Source organism: Canis aureus, chromosome 4 (genome assembly GCF_053574225.1).
Source record: "Canis aureus isolate CA01 chromosome 4, VMU_Caureus_v.1.0, whole genome shotgun sequence".
Lineage (NCBI taxonomy): Eukaryota > Metazoa > Chordata > Mammalia > Carnivora > Canidae > Canis > Canis aureus.
Window position 1 is genome coordinate 80467716 of NC_135614.1, and position 19009 is coordinate 80486724.

At 33.6% G+C, this 19009-nt stretch overlaps 1 long non-coding RNA gene across 9 annotated transcripts in view; it reads left to right on the plus strand.

Annotated features, from left to right (window-relative positions):
* The first annotated feature begins 355 nt into the window (after positions 1-355).
* The window catches only part of LOC144311958 (uncharacterized), a 113727-nt gene continuing 95073 nt past the window's right edge, over positions 356-19009 (plus strand). For 7 of the 9 annotated variants that reach the window (XR_013377429.1, XR_013377430.1, XR_013377431.1 and 4 more), the window contains exons 1-4: positions 356-527; positions 7054-7132; positions 10393-10486; positions 10849-10937. This is a non-coding gene — a long non-coding RNA (uncharacterized LOC144311958). Of the gene's footprint in view, positions 528-7053; positions 7133-10392; positions 10487-10848; positions 10938-11147; positions 11353-13409; positions 13514-19009 lie in introns of those variants that run through there. The other 2 variants (XR_013377433.1, XR_013377432.1) reach the window with 2 other exon arrangements.

The following is a 19009-nucleotide window of genomic DNA, read 5'->3' on the forward strand; positions in this document are numbered from 1 at the left end:
TTTCAGTACCTCATACGTTTTTTGTTTTTGTTTTTGTTTTTTTTTAGTTTCATTTTCTTGTTAGGTAAAGTACTTGCCATTTTCTTCTTACTATTGCTCTGATGATGTTGCCTTCATCTTTAGTTTTTAGCAGTTTGATTATGATGTGTCTGTGTGTGTATTTATCTGGATGTGTCTGACAGCAGTTACTAAGCTGCTCAAATCTACAAGTTCATATCTTTTGCTTAATTAATTATTTTTTTCAGATTTTTTTTCTTGCACCACATTCTTCTCTTTTTCTGGAACTCTAAAGTAATTTAGAATTATTATTGTTACCATCATCGCCATCATCATTATGTTAGTTAGGGTTCTACAGACAAACAGAACATAGAATGTCTACAGAGAGAAAGAGATTTATTTTAAGGAATTGACTCACATGATTGTGGGGACTAGCAAATCTAGCATGTGAAGAGCAGACCAGCATGCTAGAAATTCAAGCAAATTGATGTCGTGGCCCTGAGTCCAAAATCTGCAGGCTGGAAACTCAGGCAAGATCCTACATTACTATCCTGAGGCAAAATTCTTCAAGTGCCTAGGTGGCTCCATCAGTTCAGTGTCAAATTCTTGGTATCCCTCAGGTCACAATCTCAGGATCCTGTGATTGAGCCCTGCATCAGGATCCACACTCAGTAGGAAGTGTGCTTGAGATTTTCCTCTGTCTCTCTCCTCTGCCCCTCTTTGTGTCCCACCACCCCATGCACATACACACACACTCTCTCTCTAAAATGAATAAATCTTTTTAAAAAATTTGTTTCTTCTTCAAGAAGCCCTCAGTCTCTGCTCCTAAAGTCTTTAACTTATAGAATATAACCCACACACGTCATAGAGGATAATCTGCTTTACTCAAAGTTATTTGGTTAAAGGTTAATCATACCTAAAAAATGCAACATCTACACTGGCATATGTATTAGAAGTAAAATTATTAGCCTATAATTAGTATTATAGGAAATAGTAAAAACTTTAAGGATGATATCACATTTTTTAAAAATATTTTATTTATTTATTCATGAGAGACACAGAGAGAGAGAGAGGCAGAGACATAGGCAGAGGGAGAAGCAGGCTCCACGCAGGTTGCCCAACATGAGACTCAATCCTGAGACTCCAGGATCACGTCCTGGGCCAAAGGCAGGTGCTAAATTGCTGAGCCACCCAGGTGACCCAATACCACATTTTAATTAATACTTTGCCTATTGCTTTATAATGGAGGACCCAAGAGGATAATACTCATTTGTTATTGGTGGCAATTATTAGTTACACGTGTCAATATGGGGCTGGGGATGGGAAAGAAGAGCAATTAGGGTTCAAATGCATATTGTAGATGAGTCATCCTTGGTTGAGTCTTTGTGTGTGCATGAGTCTATGTGTTCATAAGTGAGCATTTAAAATAAGAAACATTTCTAATGCTTGTTTTAAAATGTAACTTAACTTTTTTGTTGTTGTTGTTCTGTATAGGCCTGGGTTACTTCCTTTTTTTTCCAGACTTTCTCATGTTCTTATTTTGTAACAACATAAACATGTCAATCTTTTTTTCTCTCTGATGGTGGCACATAGAACTTAACAAATTTCTATAATTAAAATAAATTGAGACTACCATGACTACCACTTGTTTGTGCCACCATAATGTTTACTATTTTAAGATCTGTATCCCTTTTCTGCTTGTGAAATATCTTCCCACATTCTATGAACATTAAACCATTTTCTGCCATATTTTCCTGTGGCAAATTGACAAAAATAAACACTCCATATTAATAATTGCTGTCTTTCTTTTCCAGAAAAAAACAATGAAGCAAAAGCTGTTCATTCTTCTATTTTTTAAATCATCTTTTCCTTATAGTATACAGCCTGATAATTGGAAAAAATTCACCCAGCCCACATTCATTTCACATGTGCTTTCCTTTGTCCCTGATTAGTGATTCTGTCTCTTTTTCTCTAATGTGTGAAATTAGGTCTCCTTACTTTGATATGGCTTGTTAAAAGGGAGATAAATGCTATGTCCATGTGGGTTCATATGATATGATGAGCTCTAAGTATCCTGTGAAGCAATCATGTATAGGGTCAGGCACCATGGGTCAAATCAGGCACAGAGGTGTGAGGGAAATGTGCTACCATAATCTGAAGTAAAATGATTTTTTTTAAAAATATATTAATTGCTTGATTTTATAAGTCACTGAGGGTTAAACTAAGTCAGGGACTACATCAAAATTCAATTTTACATAACACATTTAATGAAAAATAAAGGTCACAATGTAAAAGTGCCTGGGGCATCCCATGGTTTTAAAACTGGCTGATCCTTAGAAGCTGATGCTTAAAACACGTAAGTTTCAATTACAAATTAGTTTTTAAAATAACCAATTATGGTAGGTATTTAATTTAAAAAAAATGTGTACTATTCAATTTCAAAGTGGATCTTAGGGCAAAGGATTAGGTGATGTGTTTTTATAAGGAACAGGCATATTTTTTGTGTGTATGAAAGGTTAGTTTCACCCCCTGGAAATTAGTGTTTTTAGCACATTGGTAAAAAGAGCATATTCAAGTGTCTTTCAACAACCTGTACTACATCTTTAAAATATAAAGTAGGCTGCCTGCTGGCATGCAACTTTTGATCTTGGGAGTTGTAAGTTCAAGCCCCACATTAGACATAAAGATCACTAAAAAAATAAATAAATAAAGTACAAAGTGAATTTTCATTTTTATTGAAGATAAGTTTTTGCACAGTGATTTTGGTTCAGATAAGTGCTAAAAAATAAAATTTTGACACATCTTGCTGTGTCTGTGGAGTATCTGTTCTTGTTGGGAAAGGAGATGAGTCAGTTGAAATCTACAGGGGCAAAAAGGTGAAGGAATTTTTTTTTTTCATAATAAGGGCAGAAATGTAAGAGTTTGGGAACTCGTACATTATCACCTCAATTTACAAAGTAGGTAAAAATTAAATATCATTACATGAAGCAAAGCATAAGTTATCTAAAAATATGTGAAATATGATGATCTATAGCAGTTCATAGGTTCAATGATGTGATAATGTAGCATGAGCTAATGTACAGCAGTGAGTTTTCAGGTGAATATCTATATTCAGTAAAGTATAATAAACTCACGACAGGAATTTTATTTTTTTCTCTTTCATTCATTACTATAAAATAAAGTCTATAACAATAGTTCATGTATCAAAAGCACTCAATAAATACTTTTGGAGCAATGATTATTTCCTTATATCTCAATTTAATTGCTACTTTTCTATTTTGTAATATTATATTTGACATGTACTTGGAGCATAACTGGCAGTGATACATTTAAATTTTGGTAACATGAATGCTCACAATAATGTCAAAAATATTTTATTTCTTTGCCAAAAAACAAAGTGAATAAGTTGGGTACAAAAAAAGTGTGCTAAAAAGAGAGATAATTGTTCATTCATTCAAAGAACCTATTTTGGGTAGCAACTTTGTTTTAAAAAAACAAGAAATTTTTTTTCCCCAATAGATTTACAGCTTACTGGATGATAGAGACATATGAACACATAGTAGTGGGAAATACTTATTTTTGGACATGTGCAAAGAAACAAAAGGACCAACTCACCAAGAATTTAGATAGCCAGAGAGAGAAAGAATCTAAAAAGAGGGGAAGCTTGATTCAGACTTGACAAATAAACAATGTTGATTCTAATAATATTGCATATATTATTATCTATATATAATATATAATATATAGTTCATAAAGAAAACATATATATTTAAAGATTTTATTTATTTATTCATGAGAAACACAGAGAGGAGAGAAAGAGAGGCAGAGACACAGGTAGAGGGAGAAGCAGGCTCCATGCGGGAGCCCAACGTGGGACTCGATCCAGGGTCTCCAGGATCACACCCTGGGCTGAAGGAGGCGCTAAACCGCTGAGCCACCGAGGCTGCCCAGAAAACTTATATTTTTAAATCAAAATGCATACACAAATATCTATCCCCGGCATTTCCTGTCATTAAAGAACATTTAAGCCACAAATTATCCTTCAAAATACTTTAACCAATAAATACTTTTTATGTACAATTCTCAATTTATTTTTTCCCAGTCACAAATCTTATCATCTCAGGTCAGTGTTTCTTTAGAAAAATAAGCAAACAACAAAACACATTTCCTTTTCAGCAAGGACACAAATATTCAGTCCTTACTCTCTGGAAATCACAGGATTTCATTCCCTTGACCTCCCCATTTGTTTTAGTTTTTTTTTTTTTTTTCTTTTTCCATCTGCTTTGGCTTCATTCTCTCCCTGACCCTGCATACATACTCTAACATACCTCAAGCAAGTTGATAATACCAAAAGTGGTTAAAATTTTTCACTATGAAATCTAAGTTGGATAAGGAAATAAATGAAGGCAAGAGAGGGAAGATAAAGGCCATCGTTTTAAGATTGCAATATTTCATTTTGTATGTTTCTTCCTAAATTTCCCTGCCCCTCTTCTCCTGCTCTTTATATTTTAAATCTCCAATATGAGTCACTGAACTTTTTCATAAACTCAGTGATTAGTGTTGTTTCTTTCTGGCATATTGGTTTAGAACCTTTTTTTCCCAAATAACCCTCAAATATGGAAAACAATTAAGATAAAGTTTTTCTTGACAGGATTTAATCATATTATACTTAAGAATTTTATTTATAGGAGAATAAAAATAAATTACATAGTTCTCCTTACAGAACACTTCCTGGGAAAGACTTTTCTGTCAAAGTGCAATGTATTTCAATAGGTTTATTCATTTAAATTTAAACACAGATTTTTTTCTAACAAAATAGCACATGTTCAATTAAAAGAAAAACAAAAAAAAATGGAAGAAAAGGAAAAACAAATAAAAATACACTTGATATTTCTACAATAACCATTATCATAGAGTAAGAATACTATATTTTCCTTTGCAGGAAAAATACATCGTAGCATCTGTTGTGGGTTGAATTGTATCCCTCAAAATTCTTATGTGGAAATCCTAAACCCCAGTACCTTAGAATGGGACCTTATTTGGAACTACGGTTACAGATATAATTAGCTATGATAGTCATGCTAGAGTACACTGAGCCCCTAATCCATTATGAGTGCTGTCCATACAAACAGAATGCCAGGTAAAGACCAGAAGACATGCATCCAATAGATTTGTGTGAATCATAAAGGCAGAAATCAAGGTGAAGTATTTACTTGTCCAGGAACAACACCAAGGAGTGCCAGCAAACCACCAGAAGCCAGGAGAAAGAACGCAACAGATTCTCTGTACCTCCCAGAAGGAGCTAACCCTCTAACACCTTGATGTCAGACTACTAGCTTCTACTGTGTTGTGTTAGACCACACATTTGTTTCTTATTGACTTTTAAAATGGTTATTCTATTTGCTTTTTGTAAAATAACCTCCTGATATATTCCTAGTGACTTGTACAAAATATTTTGTGATATCTGTCAAGTTCTGAAAAGAATAACTGAAACTATACATATGACAAAACTATATCTTGGCATCTACAAAATAATTTTTCCTTCAGTCATCAATTTGATTCAATGCATACATAGATCCACTAATTTTAAACATTTTAGAAATAAAGCCTGATAGCCTGTACTTTTGCATTTATTCATGAAATATAAATAATACATTAGGCCTCATTTTTTAAAATCTCAAATACAATGGAAGGTTTAAGGTACACCAGAGACTTCTGTATTATACTGTTTGGTATTACAACAACTAAGGTAAATGTTTGAGGTTTCTTTTTCTCTTTTGGTAGTAGACTTCTTTGCCTAGATACTTTTAGGATACTTTTTTTTTTCTTTTCTTTTTCTTTCTTTCTTTCTTTCTTTCTTTCTTTCTTTCTTTCTTTCTTTCTTTCTTTTTTTTTTTAACAATTTGATGTTACATTTTATTGGTGTTTATCTCTTTACATCATTTGCTCCAAGTAAAAGTATTTTCTCAGATGGGTATAGTATGGTACAACTGGTGTAGTTAGCAGTGTATCTGTAATTTGTTTGTCTAATGGTTGCCTAATATGTTTTTGACATGATGTAATTTATGAAACCATTTCTTGACTGATGGACATTTTTCTTCCACCACAAAACACCATGTGTATGTACACCCCAATATCCATGTGTACCCATTTCTTCCATCTTTGTAATGGAATAGATTTCCAAAAGTGCAATTGCTGGATCAAAGGCATTTATATGTTCAATAATGCTTTTCAAGAAAGTTATTATAACTAACATTTATACCAACTGCATGTGGGAGTACTCTTTTTTCTACCTACCTGATGAAAGGTAGCTTCCTCTCTTTTAAAGTTGTAAATCTGATAGGTCAGGATCAGAAAATGGCCAAATTTAACTAACCACATATTTTTGTAAATGAAGTTTTATTGCAACATGGCCATTCCCATTTACTGACTAGTACTGATGGTTGCTTTTGTGCTACAATGACAGGATCAAATACATATCAGAGAAATGAAATACATAATTTTTGTTCTATTTTCATTTAATCAAGCACATCCAAACCATCATGCTGTATACCTTAAGTTTATACATTGATAAATGTCAATTATTTCTCAATAAAATTGGGGGAAAATGTGTAAAAAGCAAAACAACAATGAAAAAGAGTAAAAAAAACACAAAATGTTGATTGACCTTTTTTACCTTTTAGAGTTAAAATAAACATTATTGTTTTGTTATTCTATTATTCTTGTTTTCTATTGCACTTACCTTCATTCAATAAATTTACGAGTACTTCTCGTATGATTTTATTAACATATTTAAGAAGAGTACTTTGTTGAATTTTTGCTGTTTAATTTTTACTTTTAATTTTGGAGGATTTTAATTAGAAGTGACAGGGTTTTGACTTGTCTGCTGAAATTATATTTTTAAAATATTTTTTACATTCCCCAAAGGTTGTTTTGTATTTAATATTGCAATTGATTTAGGTGTTGGTTTAATTGCTTGTTTGATTTTAGATAATCTACCTCCTCCATCATTTATTTTTCACTTAGAGATCTGCTTACTCTTCTTTTTGGTTGCAGGATCCCATAAGTGAACAAGAACTTGCTACCACTTCCTCATGAGTTTATCCCCCTTGTAACCGGAAGCTAAAGAGTCAAGGTAGGAACAGTCCCAGGAATGGTGATTTCAACAGGGTTAATGATCTGTGGTAGTCCTGGGGAGAATCTCATGTAGGACTATACCCCAGACTTTGAGGTCAAATAGAGAATTCTCCAGGCAATGAAATGTCAGCAGTTCCTTCCAGAAGTGTTCAGTGTCACTGGAAAAGCCCCTTCTTTCAAGACCCCTTGCAAGTCAGAGGATCAAATTCTCCCATTGTGGACTTATGATGTTCAGAAGAAAATTTTGAATAGTATTAGAAACTCCAGGTCTCTTCATTACTTTTGAATATTTCCACTTGGTTAAATTATATTCTTTATATCCAGTTGATGGGTGGGCACTTCATTATGGGCTTTGTGGATCACCAGCTTTACCTCTGAGGTCTAAATGGAAGACAGATTCAACAAAGCCTACAGATAATCTTTGTAATTCTAAACACTACAGAAAAATAAATATGCCACCCAAACAAGAACTTCAGAATTACAAAGATTAAAAAAAATGCATTCATTGTTGTTAAAATTGAATTGAAAGGGCACCTGGGTGGCTCAGATGGTTAAGCATCTGCCTTCAGCTCAGGTCATGATCTTGGGTTCTAGGATCGAGTCCCCTATCAGGCTCCCAGCTGAGCAGGGAGTCTACTTCTCCCTCTCCTTCTGCCTCTCCTTCTCCCCTGTTCATGCTCCCCCTCTCTCTCTGTATCTCTCTGTCTCAAAGGAATAAATAAAATATTTAAAAATAAATTAATTAAATAAAATTGAACAGAGAAAATGAATCATATCACTATATAGAAATCCTGGATAAAGACTAAAACATAATTTTTAAAATATCCAATAATTAGAAAAGAAAATTAAATATTTCTTAAAGTTTATATACACTTCATAAAATTTTCCTAAAGCGTTATAAATGTTAACATGATTCCACCTCAGATGGTAAAAATTGAACCTAAAAGCATAAGTGTGACTTTTTTACAATGTTACTTCCACTTAAATTCTTGAACTTTTATCAAAGGACTATTTTTTTCCATATTGAAGATTGCTGATGTTATTCAATATTTTGTTTTACTTAAATAAAAATAATGTATTTTTTTCTTAAAAAAATGAGCAATTTTATACCATTTGGTACATAAATAGTGTCTCTATGAGTGCAAGGGATATATCTGTTTTTACACATTGTTGAATTCCAAACAGCATAATATCTGGCATAGAATGAACTTTTAATACATTCACTTTTGAACTCTGATATTGTATATCTAATATCTAAAAAAACACCAAAACAGCAATAAGTGGAACACATTTTAATCCATACTTAGAAACAAAATATACTGTGCAAAATTGTTGCCCTTGAAACTTAGACTGCAAAATAAATTTCTACAAAAAAGTAAAATAACTACCTTTTATAAACAACAACAACAACAAAAAAAAAAGCAAAGGGAAAAAAAAAAAAGACAACCCAAAAAACAGACTCTTAACTATAGAGAACAAATTGATGGTTAGAGAGGGAAGGTGGGTGGAGGGATGGGTCCAATAGATGAAGGATATGAAGAGTACATTTATCATGACAGACACTCAGTAATGTATAGAATTGTTCAATCACTGTATTGTGCACCTGAAACTAACATAACAGTGCATGTTAACTAAAATAAAATCAAAATTTAAAAAATAACTATGCTTTAATCACATAAAATAAAAATCTCTTATGAAGATAAAATAATAATAAAAGTTATCATTATTATAGCTATACATTTTGAGTCCATATTAGGTACCAGATGTGTGCTAGAAGCTTCATGGGAATTACACATAAAATTATGTGCAGCTAAACACTAATTGCAAGAAGAAGGTGGGGACAGATTAGAGTATAATAAAAGTGGAGAAAGTGATATTTTAAATTTGGCAGCTGATTAGCTGTATTAAGCTGAAAGAAAAAATAAAACCTCAACAGCTGGGAGACTGGTGACATTTTTCATCTTTGGCCAAGTATGTGTTGCTCCAGAAGAGAAGAGAGAGTGGGAAAAAGCCTTAGGCTAGCTATAACTGCATCCAAATGTGCTTGGAAGGGCATCAAGTATAGATTATTTATCAGATTTTAGCCTAAAATTAAATTGTGTTTCATTGCATTCTGTGTAATATAAATATGTGTATCTTAAACATTTATATGTCAAAAATATGGCAGTATAAAAAGCTAACTATCTGGCTTATATCTTAAATTTCTTATACTAAATGACAAACACATATGAGCCATCATTAAACAATGAATTATAATCGAGTAGGGTGGAGTCATTATTTGAAAAGTGGTGAAAAAAGTAACCATGTACTTAATTGTGTTTTGGATACAATATAAGTTTTTAAAGTAAAATTAGATTTTTAAAAAGTCAGAGTAGTGAAATATATTTCACATACAATAACATTTAAATTTAATTGAATTTGAAATTCCAGCAAGTTTGAAAAATATATGCATTTTATATAACAATTACCGCATCATCACAAATGTTCCCTTATGCCCTTTTTTAGTAAATCTCTCCCTCCAACCAAACCCTGTCAGCTAGCCTTTTTTGCTGGGATTATTTCATTAGTTTTAAAAATGGTTTTATATATTTATTTAGAGAGATTGAAAGAGAGAGTTCACTTTTAAGCAGGTGTGAGGGGTGGGGAGGAGCAGAGTGGGAGGGAGAGGAGAGAATCTCCAGTAGACTCTGCCCACACAGGGCTTGATCCCAGGACCCTGATATCATGACCTGAGCCCAAACCAACAGTCCATCACTTAACCGACCGGAGCCACTTAGGTGCCCCTATTTTACGGTTTTTGAGACCCATCTCTGTCTGCATATTATTAACAATTTGGTCTCTCTTACTGTCAAGTAATATTCCATTGTATGCACACACCAGAGTTTATCTATTTGTCAGTTGAGGAATATTTAACTTTTTGGCGGTCTATAGTGATTATGAAAAACACTAGTATACATTTAAATACAGGTGTTTGTGTGGATTTAAATTTTAAGTTCTCTTGGGTAAACAACTAGATATAAAATTAGAGGGTAATAGAGTAAATATATGTTCAATTTATTGACAGTTTTTCAAAGTAGAGTTTTTATTTTGGGCTTCCATCAGCAACATATGAGAGTATCAATTAGAGAACATTTTGATCAATATTTGAATTTTACTTTGTTGATTTTAGCCATCACGATAGTATTTGGTGATATCACATTGTGTTTTTGTTTTTGTTTCTGTCTTTGTTTTAAATATTTTTATTTATTTATCCATAAGAGACACAGAGAGAGAGGCAGAGACACAGGCAGAAGGGGAAGCCCGATGTGGGACTCGATCCTGGGACCAGGATCACAACCTGAGTGGAAGGCAGGTAGCGTCCCTCACATTATAGTTTTGTCATTTATTTAATAACTGATGATATTGACCATCTCTTCATGTTTATTTGCAATCAATGTATCTATTTTAGTAAAATGTTCAAATTGTTCAAATTATTATTGTTTTCTTCATATATTGGATATATGTATTGAATATATATACACATCATATATTATATTCTATGTGTATTCTATATCTGTATCTATATCTATATCTATATCATCTATATCTATATTGTGGCTTGATTTTTCACCTTTATAACAAGGGTCTTTTGATGCAAAATTTCTAATTTTGATGAAGTATAATTTGTCACTGTTTTTGTGCATATGTCTCAATGTATGAAAATTTTGCCCTCAGAAATGGAGACCAAAAACTTAGAATTATTTCAGTGGAAAAAACAGAAGACCAAAAGGTGAAATTTGCTTGGAGTGTCATTTTGTCACCAGGTATGATTTATAATAAATATATAAAAAGACATTACTGTCTTTTATGTTGTCACAGTTATAGAATGTTTGCAGACTATGAATTTATAAATATATCCATAGTATTAAACTTTAATTATTATTATTTTCAGGATATTCTAGAGTTTCCAATTATAAATTCATAAGATTCCATCAGCATTATTTACATATTTATACATTTTTACATATTTACAGCATGATAACCAAGAACATACTCCCAGGAGTCAAAGAGCTTGAGTCTCAACCTTCAATCAGTCTTATTCAAGATGCGCAGCTTTAGAATATTTACTTAACTTCAGAGTGTCTTTTTTGACGTGTCAGCAAAATCAGAGACTTTCAGACTTTCGCAGTTCAGAGCGTCCTCAGTTACCATTCTTTTGTCCTGACACACGAAATCAAAAGAAATACCTAACAGTTCCATTTATTGAGTAGTGATTTCTATTAAAGTTCAAAGTATTTATGTCTTGACAAATTAATAGTCATTTGAAAAAAACATAATCTCTTTAAAGTAACAGAGAAATACTGTTCTTTAATTCTTAACTTTGCTCTTACCTACAATCAGTAATGATAGCAAGAATTTTCTTTTATTCACTATATTGCCTGTTGCATTAAAAAAAAAAATACCAGTACTTATTAAATACTATTCACAGTATTCACCTTGTAAAATACTGGACTCTGATTCAACACCACCACTCTCATTTCCTGTTCTATATTGATTTTTGCATTGTACTTGCCTTTTACATAAAGGCCTCTAAAAACCCAGCTTTCCAAAAACATGACCTGGAGAGAAGTGTAATGCAATCTAATCTTAAAACAGTGATTTCTAACCGGTAATTCACATGATGTGTGGCAAGTCTCCAGTATTGCCGTGTCTCCCTTTAAATTTAAAATACTCCCTGTGAATTTTCTGCGTGCCTTGGGGGCACCTTTGTACTCAAAATATTTCTCATCATCCCCATTTCTACATTTAATAAAACTAGGTACTCAGAAATATTGATTATTATTCTCACTTCTTTACTTTACCAAGCTTTTCTCCTTACCCTGCAAGGCTAATATTTATTAATATCCAGATTCTTAGAGGATTAGTCCAGTGATTTGCCATGGCAGATGCATAAGAATTGAACGGTCTATGGCCTGAAATATATGTCCAGTGTTCCAAAATATGTCCAAGCTGAAGACTAAAATTCAGATGTCTACATTCCCAATCCAGTACATTGTTCAGGACAATTTTCTCAAAGCAATATTGGTAGACAGTATGACAATAATGGAGGGATGTTCTGTGTCCCTTCTGATAATAACTACACAAAATATCTTGTCTATGTCCCTATGCTGTTCACTCCAGCAACAACAGCCCTATCTACAGGGTTATCAATCTGCAACACTGTGGATAATCATAATCTGTGATGATTAAACTGTATATCTCCTTAAGAAATATTTTATTAAATAAATCAAGTTGCATATGGATACATTCAATAAGGAATACTTTATCAATGTTCAGTTATAAATATGTCCACTTTTACATCATGCTTCCTTCTTTGAACTCAGGATTTTTTGAAGTTTAAGTACTGAGATTTAAACGTGTTGTCAATTATTTTAACTTAATCGCAGTCTCATCAAAGAACAAATTCCTGTTTGTCATTTTTTTAAAAGAGCGTTGAGATTCTCTTTATAGTCTAGCCCATGCTAAAATAGCATGTTGCACATAATTGAAAATCATCCATATTTCTATACCTTTAATGTAGTGGCTTCTATTTGTATCTTCAATCATTGGCTTCTATTTGTATCTTCGATCATTGCTATTAGTTGTGTTTTCCAATTGTCTAAGTCCTTCTCATACTTTCCCACCTGATTTATTATCACGAGTAAAATGTTAAAATCTCATATTTTGATTGTATATTTGTCTTTTAATTATGTTGATTTTTTTTGCTTCATATTTTGTTGAGGCTTTATTAGCTGCATATTACATTAGAATTGTTATACTTTTCTTTTTTTTTAGTTTTAAAGATTTTATTTATTTATTCATAGAGACACAGCTAGAGAGAGAGGCAGAGACACATGCAGAGGGAGAAGCAGGCTCCTTGCAGGGAGCCCGATGTGGGACTCGATCCCGGGTCTCCAGGATCACGCCCTGGGCTGAAGGCGATGCTAAACCGCTGCGCCACGGGGGCTGCCCTGATATACTTTTCCAGTAATTTTATATTTTGCTCACTTTCAGTGATTTCTTTTATCTAAATCAATGGCATTTTATATAAGATGATTTTATCTAATATTAATAGGACTAATCCATTATTATCTGGCTTACAGATATATGTGGATATTTAGCTACCTACTTACCTATCTTCAATCGCATATTTTAACTTTCTATATCATTTTGCTTTGGATGCGTCTTTAATAATCTGAATACTAGTTAATTTATATTTTCTATTCAGTTTTTAGTTATCTCTCTTTTCCTTTTAGAAAGTGAGAAAAAGGGATCCCTGAGTGGCGCAGCGGTTTGGCGCCTGCCTTTGGCCCAGGGCGCGATCCTGGAGACCCGGGATCGAATCCCACGTTGGGCTCCCGGTGCATGGAGCCTGCTTCTCCCTCTGCCTGTGTCTCTGCCTCTCTCTCTCTCTCTCTCTTTCTGTGTCTCTCATCTTTAAATCTTAAAAAAAAAAAAAAAAAAAGGCATTACCAGAAAAGTATATTTTTGATTTAATTAATTGTGTTATAGTTAAAAACAAATACAGTTGTTGAAAAACATAGTTATTTAATGATTAATGCCTAATTCTGAAAAATAAATTAATTAAATGAGCTAAGCAACAGCAAGGATTCCACCAAATGTCGTTTTATCTTTCCAGTCATGAATAGTGCCTGGCACAATGTAGGTGCTCAACACTGACTCAAAGACATATAATTGACTTCAGTGAAACAGAATTTTAAAAGAAAGTTGCTTGTAGGTTTTAACAAATGGATGGTTATATAAAATACTTACCCCCCAAATTAGAAAAAAAAAAAAAAAGATTCAGAAATATTTTAAAAAGTGTGATGATGAGACTTTTTAAAGACCACATTAAAAAAAATAAAGACCACATAAATGTAGTTAACACAGCAAGTTCATTAAATTTAATGTTTTTAAAATTGAAATATAGTTGGTATGTAACATCATATAAGCTTAAAGTGTAAATCATTAAACTTAGAGTTTTCCTACAATACTCAACTTATAAGTTTATTGGATATTATGAGAACATGAAATAAATAATCAGAACATCAGCCTTTGAGATGAGGTAGCCTTACCACACTTTATTTTCTACACAAAATAATGGAATCTATGTTAGCCCATAGTTCAGACTTCCCTGCATAAACTGTACTGGCAATTACCATAAAAACAAGATTGCCTAATAAAAATGAATCCACTGTTTGGAATAAGACTTGCCTTTTATTGAAGTCAGAGTCATCACATTTCTTCTACCCAACTTCTTGAATAATAAGAATTTCTACTTTCTTTAATGTTCTGAGAATTTTCTTTCTGAAAAACATAAAGGCATATTATCATGCAGAGGAAAAGGTTTGAGCTTCTATTGTGAATGTGCTGCAATATTCCATTTAAATAAAGTTGATTCAGCACAAGTTTTCTAGATACTAGCAATTTTATAGTTTGAATAAATGTAAGATACTTGCCTGGGTTGACTCTCTCATTATATTCATGCTTTCTATCATGAAAGACTGTCTCAGGATCTTTGTTAAGGTACGTTTTGGAAAGAAAGACACAATAAAAAGGTATTATTACTTCTTTTCTTTCATAGATGTGATATAAATACACCTTTGACTATTAACAGATAGGAGTCATGGATTCAAGAGGCTTCTATTGCTTAATATTTTAAAATCTCACATTATTGTATATAAAAAGAATTTATTAGACTTTTGAATAATCTAAGGATTTTAAAAACTATGTCATTCAAGAATTTTCTAAAATGTTGAAGTCTTCCTTATAAGGTATCATTTTATCCCCCATTAGATTATTAAATCTAGTACTAAATTATTTGTCACAATAATGAAAATGATTGGGATATTTTGAAAGCAAACTTTTTTGGTCATTACTAATTTTAACAAATTCATTAATATTGAAACGTGAATAAAAATTAAAATATGAGTGTATAGATTATGATGATGCTGTGAATATAATTGAAATGAAAATCATAAGAGGAAGTTTTGTTTTAAAAATAACAAGAGCATGGGCACCTGGGTGGCTCAGTAGGTTGAGTGTCCAACTCTTAGTTTTGGTTCAGGTCATAATCTCAGGGTCTCCGGTGGGGCTTAGCACTCAGCAGGGAGTCTGCTTGAAGAATCTCTCCCTCCACCCTTCCTCCTGCTTGTGCTCTCTCTTTTTCTAAAATAAATACATGATTTTAAAAATAAAAATAATAAAAATAATGGAGCCAGAGTGAGATCTTCCATAATAAAAATTCTTCACTGGAAACTTTACTTGTTTGGAAATCTAATATTAGGTTAAGATGTTAATATTAGACAGAAAGCACTTTCTGTCTTATACTTTTAATCACATTAGTGAGCAATACTATATACCATATCAGCTAAAACTTGTCCTTTTATGTCAGAAAGTTCAAGAGTCTGTTAATTACATAAAGTTGACTAAGCTACTTAGCCTCTCTCTGACCAATTCCTTATCTTTAAATTTAATGAAAATATTAGTACTTATTTCAAAGGATTGTTGTGGAGTTTAATTGAGATATAATGTGCAAACAGTTAAAATAATGCTAGGTACAAATTAATGCTGAATAGGTGTTAGCTTCTTATTATCAGTTAATATTTTAATACTTAAAAAAAATCCCCATTCTGTCAAATAGTTTATTCCTGAAAAAGCACAAAATTAGTATGTGTTGTCTAGATTTTTAAAAATCACAAGAAAAATGAATCTTGTAAATCTTAGAGACTTTGGGGCAAGATTGGGTTGCTGTGTATCTCAAAGTAGGTAGAAGTTTGTGGCAGGCACAGCAGATTTCATATAGAATAACCTTATTAACGTACTCTGATTCTGTTTATGCCCCTCTCCCACCACCCCAGCCACTTAAACATATTCCAATGCTCCTCTTTTTGTAAAATTAAATATGACCATATTGCAGAAGGCCTGGCCATGGGAAGTATTGGCAACAGTCCTTCCCACAGCCTCATTCAAAGAAAGCCTTGGCTTCTCTTTTACTTTCTTCCTTCTTAATGCCTGGTAGTGTCCTACTCGTCTTGCCATGAGAGTGAAGTAACATGTATGAAGATGGAAGATGACAATTCAAGTAGTGGAGGACGGTCATATTCTGAGACCGTGTTAAGCCACAGTACCAGGGCTGAACGATTTACATCTGAGCTTTGTGTTGGTCAAGTATTTGCCTCTGTGATTAAGCCCCTGTAAGAACTCCTTTTCATTATGTGCAGTGTGATGTAATCCTAATTGACACAAAATTGATGGATGGAGGAGATAGTAAAGGTGCAAAGATTCCCTGTGCATACCAAAAATGTAACCTTTTCTCCTTAACGGGATTCTGCTGCTCTTACCAACTTCCTTTGCCATTGCAATGCTTCTTTTTGCTAATTTTCTCTTACCAACATCCTAGCTGTCCCTTTTCTCTGCTATTCTATCTTCCACTTGATCTTTGATCCTTGGGATTTATGGCAGACTCTTATAGAAATAGCTCTTAAAGCATCATGTATCCTTGTGTCCATACCCTTGTATAGTTTCTACCCACACTGGCTGGGATTGGTCACGTGACTTTCTTTGATCAATGAGATATTAGCAAATACCATGCAAGCAGAGATTTGAGAAATAATGATCACTGAGAATTGACTTTTCTTTGCCTGTTTCTGGAAACAGTTCCCCATTAAAAAAAAAAAAAAAAGAAAAATTCCCTGGCTAACCTGATGAAAATGTGTGACCTGGGAAACAGCGAGAACCAACTGCCAATTGGATGAGTGAGGCTTTAAAAGCCAAAATATCCAGACCCGGACAAAGTGCTGAGTAATATCAATTGAAACCAGCCAAAAAAACTATCCAGTGGAATTCAAACCAAATTACTAACACAAGGGAATGTAAACAGTAATTGTGTTAATTTTAAAGCCACTTAGTTTTGGGTTGGCTTATTATACCGATAAATGATACAAGTTTGTGAAAGTGTCTTTTATGATCTTCTATTATATGGCTTTATTCTCTCTCCTTCACTCTCAAATGGATATCATCAAACTATATTTCTTTCCTACCCTCCACACCCTCATTTCCAACTTCCTTCTCAACACCTCAATGAGAATGTTACCCATACAAGGACTTCAAACAAAACATTCCTAAATCTCCCTTATAAGTATTCCTAATCTGCCTTAGCTCCCTCTTCTGTGCCTGCATACCTCTTTTCCCAATAACTCACTAAATGAATAGATCAAATAAGAAATCTGTAGGTCATAACTTTCCCCTCTCCCATGTTTCACACATCCAAATGACCACATCCTATAATTTTTCACGAAACAGTTCTTTTATATCCAGTTATCTTCAACTCCATTGCCTATTACCATTGTTAAAGTAGGCAGTTAGTTAGGTTCTAATAAGACACCTGGAAGTCAGCAATAGGAAGTCATGACCTGCTATTGGAAATGTCAGAAGCCTGTTCTGATAGCACTCCATAAGAAGTCAGATCAAACCAGACAGGCCAAAGATAGCAAGTGCCTTGGCAAGAAACCCCGAACCAAATTAGGAAGAAGAAGCCTGAAACCCTGCTTCCCTGCTGTAGGTAATGAATATCCTGTCCCTAATTAGCAAATGATGATTTAAGGTGGAAACCCAAACCCCAGGACAGAGTGCTGTCTTTCTCTCTCTTGTCTCTCCCACTGTTATCTCTCAAGAGTATACTTCTCACTTTAATAAGCCTTCCTGCTCATGTTCCTTATCACTGTGCTGCATGTCTATCCTTAAATTCATTTTTGTGACCAAAGAACCTCCAGTATCTCCTTCAGGTCTGGCTGGGTCAAGGCCCCAGTGCCCAGAATTTCCCCAATTCACCCAACAACACCATCCAAGGCAAAATCATTTCTCTCCCTCTGACAGGAGAAAAAAAATCCATCTATCCAATTCCCATAGAACTCTTATTTCCTCTTCAATCCATTCTACAAACCATTGCAAAATCAAATCTCAAATGCAGACATGATTACATAATACTGCATTATATTCCCACTGTCTTTGAATTAAACAAACCACATATTCATAGGATTGGGAAGTTTTTACATGAGAATTTCCCTGTTGGTTTCCACAGCCTAAATTTCTGTCATTCCCCTCTCTCTGTATGTTCTATTTTAAGCCATATTAAGCTTCTTTCATTGCTTTTAAGGCATCACATCTTTTTCTGTGTAATTTTGCTTTTGTGATTATGCAATTTCATCTACAAAAAAAAGAATCCACCTTCTCTCTCCATCAAGATCTATTTTGTCTATCTTTTGCTGCTCAGTTTAAGCTTCACTCAATTTAGGAGACTTTGGATGATACCTCCTCCAACTTCAGGCCATGCAAATAAGAATGGTGTGATGAAAACTACTTAAAACTAGATGGGGGGGGTGGTTAGGGGAACAAAAACAAAATCCAAGCAAACACATTTTTATTTAGCATGCATTGATTTCTATCGTTTATTTATTTATTTTTTTAAATTGTATTCCTTTTTTTTTAATTTTTATTTATTTATGATAGTCACAGAGAGAGAGAGAGGCAGAGACACAGGCAGAGGGAGAAGCAGGCTCCATGCACCGGGAGCCCGATGTGGGATTCGATCCCCGGTCTCCAGGATCGCGCCCTGGGCCAAAGGCAGGCGCCAAACCGCTGCACCACCCAGGGATCCCGATTTCTATTGTTTAAATATTCCCACCATGGTTTACAAGTAACATGACATCAGCTGGTCTGCAAAATTCCTAAAATGTGAACAAACAACTTGACCTCATGAGCTGTTACATACCAGGCCCAGCACAACACTTTCTGTGGAGTCCTACATTTCTGTCAGGATGCCCAGTGCACTGTCAGTATGAAGGAACCTTAGTGT